Source organism: Seriola lalandi, unplaced genomic scaffold (assembly GCF_002814215.2).
Source record: "Seriola lalandi dorsalis isolate HSWRI2012SDOR001 ecotype SW California unplaced genomic scaffold, Sedor1 jcf7180002054511, whole genome shotgun sequence".
NCBI classification, from domain to species: domain Eukaryota; kingdom Metazoa; phylum Chordata; class Actinopteri; order Carangiformes; family Carangidae; genus Seriola; species Seriola lalandi.
The window spans coordinates 35267-40931 of NW_019525064.1; the positions used below are offsets into that span (position 1 = coordinate 35267).

The 5665-nt window shown below is 33.3% G+C and overlaps 1 long non-coding RNA gene across 1 annotated transcript in view; it reads right to left on the reverse strand.

Moving 5' to 3' along the window:
• Positions 1–4700: 4700 nt before the first annotated feature.
• The window catches only part of LOC147818724 (uncharacterized), a 2753-nt gene continuing 1788 nt past the window's right edge, over positions 4701–5665 (reverse strand). Inside the window, exon 3 of the long non-coding RNA XR_015437691.1 lies at positions 4701–4935. This is a non-coding gene — a long non-coding RNA (uncharacterized LOC147818724). The remainder of the gene's footprint in view (positions 4936–5665) is intronic.

Consider the following 5665-nt stretch of genomic DNA (forward strand, 5'->3'; position numbering starts at 1 on the left):
AAAAAAACATCATTGTATATTAAAGCATAAAAGGTCATTAAAAACGTCATAGTATGGTAAGGAACAAAATGTCATAGTATAATAAGGTAAAAAATTGCCAAAAAACGTCATAGTATAATAAGGCATAAAACATCAAAAAAACATCATAGTATATTAAGGCATAAAAGGTCACTAAAACATCATAATATGGTAAGGAACAAAACAACATACTATAATGATGCTTAAAAATGTCAAAAAACGTCGTAGTATAGTATGGCATAAAATGTCAAAAAACATCATTGTATATTAAAGCATAAAAGGTCATAAAAACGTCATTGTATGGTAAGGAACAAAATGACATAGTATAATAAGGTAAAAATTTGCCAAAAAACGTCATGGTATAATAAGGCATAAAATATCAAAAAAAAATTATATATATAATAAGGCATAAAAGCTCATACAAACATCATAGTATGGTAAGGACCAAAATGACATAGTATTATAAGGTAAAAAATTGCCAAAAAACGTCATGGTATAGTATGGCATAACAATGTCAAAAAACGTCATAGTATAGTATGGCATAAAACATCCAAAAAACATCATAGTATATTAAGGCATAAAAGGTCACTAAAACATCATAGTATATTAAGGCATAAAACGACATACTATAGTGATGCTTAAAAATGTCAAAAAACGTCATAGTATAGTATGGCATAAAATGTAAAAAAAAACATCATTGTATATTAAAGCATAAAAGGTCATAAAAACGTCATAGTATGGTAAGGAACAAAATGACATAGTATAATAAGGTAAAAAATTGCCAAAAAACGTCATGGTATAGTATGGCATAAAAATGTCAAAAAACATCATGGTATAGTATGGCATAAAATGTCAAAAATACATCATAGTTTATTAAGGCATAAAAGGTCATAAAAACGTCATAGTATGGTCAGGCGTGAGCCGAAATAATATAATTAGCCGTAAAAATGCCAAAAAAGATCTTATTATAGTATGGCAGAAAAATGTCAAAAAACGACATAGTATAGTATGGCATAAAATTTCAAAAATACATCATACTATATTAAGGTATGAAAGTTCATAAAGACGTTATAGTATGGTCAGGCATGAGACGAAATAATATAATTAGCCATAAAAATGCCAAAAAAGATCTTAGTATAGTATGGCAGAAAAATGACAAAAAACGACATAGTATAGTATGGCATAAAATGTCAAAAATACATCATAGTTTATTAAGGCATGAAATGTCATAAAAACATCATAATATGGTCAGGCATGAGACTAAATAATACAATTAGGCAGAAAAATGCCCAAAAAGATCTTATTATAGTATGGCAGAAAAATGACAAAAAACGACATAGTATATTATGGCATAAAATTTCAAAAATACATCATACTATATTAAGGTATGAAAGTTCATGAAGACGTTATAGTATGGTCAGGCATGAGACGAAATAATATAATTAGCCATAAAAATGCCAAAAAAGATCTTAGTATAGTATGGCAGAAAAATTCAAAAATACTTCAAAGCATATTAGAGCATAAAACGACAAAAGAAAGTCATAGTATGTAAAGGCATGAGACGAAATTATGTAATTAAACATAAAAATGCCAAAAAAGATCTTATTATAGTATGGCAGAAAAATGTCAAAAATACATCATAGTTTATTAAGGCATAAAAGGTCATAAAAACGTCATAACATGTCAAGGCTTGATCCGAAATAATATAATTAGGCAGGAAAATGACAAAAAACGACATAGTATATTATGGCATAAAATTTCAAAAATACATCAAAGCATATTAGAGCATAAAACGACAAAAGAAAGTCATAGTATGTAAAGGCATGAGACGAAATAATATAATTAAACAGAAAAATGCCCAAAAAGATCTTAGTATAGTATGGCAGAAACATGACTAAAAACGACATAGTATAGTATGGCATAAAATTTCAAAAATACATCATAGTATATTAAGGCATAAAAGATCATAAAAACATCATAGTATGGTCAGGCATCAAACGAGATAGTATATTAAGGCATAATAATGTCAAAAAAGGAACTTAGTATAGTATGAATATATATATATATATACACACATCTATTAAAAATGTCATAGTTTAATAAGGCATAAGACTTACAATAAAAAAATTTCAAAAAGTTTCATATCATAGAAAGGTATAAAAATGTTTAAAAAAAAATGTATAGTGAGGCACAGAAATGTCATCAAAAAACTACAACAACAATAATGAGTTTTATTTATACAGCACTTTTCAAAAAACAGTGACAAAGTGCCTCCACAAGACAAGACAAAATTGGGACAACACTAAAACATGAATTATAATAAACAACAAGTTTAAAGGCTCTACATCATTTGCAGGAGAGAATAATGACAATGAGGTTCAGTAAAGAAAATGAGATTAAACAGTCCACAATAATTAAATTAATCTACAGGGAAAGTATTATTACTTAATATAAACATAAATAATAAAAAAGTGTCATAAAATATTTAGCTGTTCAAATGTTATGAAAATATCAAACTATACTAAGGCAAAAAAAAATAAACAAATGTCATAGTATAATAAGGCATAATAACATCTTAGTATAGTAAGGCACAAAATATCATAATATAGTAAGGCATAAAATTGTCAAGTAAAATGTCATAGTATAATAAGTCATAAAATTTTTGTTATACTATAGTAAGGCATAAAAACATTACAAGATGTCATACAATATTAACGTCATAATAAAGAATGGCACCAAAATCTTATTAAGAATGTTACAGTATAATAAGGCATGAAATTGTCAAGAAACATCATGGTTTACTAAGATATAAAAACAATTCAAGGTATGATAAGGCAAAAAAAAAAAAATCCTAATTTTACTGAAAATAACTACATTTTCTAACACTAATTTTATGTTCTTTAAAATTGTTAACAAAAGTCTGTAAAATGACAGAAATTATCTGTGAATTAACAGCCAAACTATTTTAAGCATTATGTCAATAATCATGAATTACATTTATTTCCAATTTCTGTAAAGACAAATTACTGTATTATTCATAGTTTTTTTCTGCTTTCTTAAATTACATACAAATCTGTGTAAAATTACAGTAATTATCTGTAATTAAAAATGTAGCTTGTTATTAAAAAAGTTAATCTCCATACTAACAATTTAAAGTTTTTCCTCTGTAATTTTAGGGAAAATCTTTTTAGTTTTACATTTAAACTTTGTGATTTTGGATGCAAATGTAGCAAACTTTTTTTCATCACATCAAACATTCAAACTTCAAACAAAAAAGTCTGAAGTACTGGAATGTATCCCAGCATGCACTGGGAGGAAAGCAGGAAAATGGTTTCCACCACCACCACCACCACACACAGACAAGTTAGAGTCCTCAATTAATTAAATGTGCATGTCTTTGTTCTAGTGATCAGAACCCTGGCGGAAACACAAGGAGAACATGCAACACTGCAAGAAAGAACCAGGGTTGAAGCTGAACTCAGGCGCTTCTTGCTGTTGACTTCCTTTCTAGACTTTACTAGGCTGTGCCCCATATACCATAAAAGAAAACAGTACAAACTTCACAATGACCAATTCATTTGCTGTGGCCACCAGATTCCATCAGCTCAGGGAACCTTGTTCAATAAACTAGATCTTCGGTCGGTCCGCAAACACATGAGCTACATGAGCTGTACTACACTGACAACTGCTTCACAATCTGAACTCAATGTTCAGTTCACACTAAAGAGTGTGTGAGGTGAACACATCCGTCTCTGAGGTCACAGCATCACATCTATGAAGAGTCTGGATTTGCTCCAGGTTGCAGTTCTGGTCAGTCAGTTCCATCTGTTTCCTACTGAACACCGTTTTCATTTTAAACTGGTCAATACTTTCACCTGTGAAGGTGGTGACTGTGCTAGAGCTGAACACATTCTGCTCTTCAAATGTTGTTACTGTCATCTATCAACAACAGTAGAAATGAAATAAAAGGCAAGAAACTGAATCTGTGAACACAGAGGACAGAGAATAATAAACAACTAGAAAATTCCTGGGGAAATTTTGAATGTTCCTGCTGCTGAACTTCACTCCTCTCGTTTCAATCTGCACAAAGGACGTTACTTTTGGTTTCATTCATGTCGTAGAGACTCATCCTGACACTGACCTCAGTCATTATTTTTACATTTCTACTTGTTACTAAATAAGATTCATCCAGTTCTCTTCTGGGTTGGACACACTTGCTGCAGATGTATGATGTTGGCAGCCAGAGCGTTTTTTTCCTCCAGGCAGCGGCCCCCGCTCTGCCACAGCAGCTTCAGGTCACCTTCCTCTTCCTGTAGGCTCTGGTCCTGGATACAGGTAGTCCAGGCAGAGGAGGTGGATGAACAGAAGAGGGGAGTGGCGCTGGAGTCAGGGGAGGACCAACAGCACTGGATGAGGGGCCATGCTGTTCATTCTCTGGAGGGGAGGAGGAGGAGGCAGACCCCTGCTGGAGGGGCCAGGCTGCTCCTCTGGGACATTGAAGTTAAAGGTCTGTCCTTGTCCCACCTGGACCAAGAACAGACCCTTTGCTGAAGGGAGAGTCTGGCCAGCACCTGGAACACACAGACAAACAGACTGTTTTAGGATTTCCAGCTTTTATTAAAAGATAAATCACAGAACAGATTACAACACACCAACAGCTTTATGACAAACGCTTCCCACTGAGTCCTCAATTTAATTCAAAGAGCTGGATGTTGGTCTGAGCCATCAACCTGGGGCCGGCCAGCACTGCCTCTCTGATGCCACATGATCCTTGAGACTGAATGACCAGCGAGTCCTCACGGTCCCTCTGGACCACGTGGCCACCGGGTGAAGACGCAGAGCTGGTTGCAAACGGCCTCCACCAGGCGGCTAACACTGGCCCAGTTTGCAGGGCCCGAGTTCAGTCCAAGAAGACAGCTGAAAGATAATCAGAGAGCAGCGTGTGTTAAAAAACAGAAATGTAGACATTTTTGCAACTTTATTAAAAAAGAAAAACTGAAATATCACATGGTCATGGTAAATTTGCAAAAATTTCTACATTTCTGTTTTTTTCTGTCAGGATGGGGTGCTGAGTGTATATTAATGAGAAACTAGAAAATCCCAGGGAAATTTTGAGTGCCACGGGGGCTACTGCCGGGATGAGTACATGATTTATTTCCAGTGTTCAAAAGTCACCCTGATCATATTCTGGTTTTGAGAAATGTCTTGATATAAAAGACTCTGATATAAAACAATGTCACATCCCTCAATCATGTATTATGTGGGAAATATCTCATATTCTGTCTTGTTTTTTTTAATAAAACAAGAGGCAACATGTCTACAAACTGGCATTTAAAGGGTTAAAATCCTGAAAACTAATAAACATTTGGTTTGAGCAGAACTGAAGTGGTTTAAGAGATTTATGCAAAAAAAGCAGAAAAAAATATTGATATATGATGATTTTATAGTATTTTCTTTGTGTGTCCTTTTTTGGATGCGAGGAACCCCAGAGGGTACAAAATGTGTTACCAGTGTATAATAGACCTGTAACAGTAACTGACATTAGATTTTAAAAATATGTCAAAAAAGACACTTTCTTGCAGAAATCCATACCTTCAGCTGTAACACAGCCAAAATGATCAGCAAATCAAAAAAGAAAAGTAAAGAA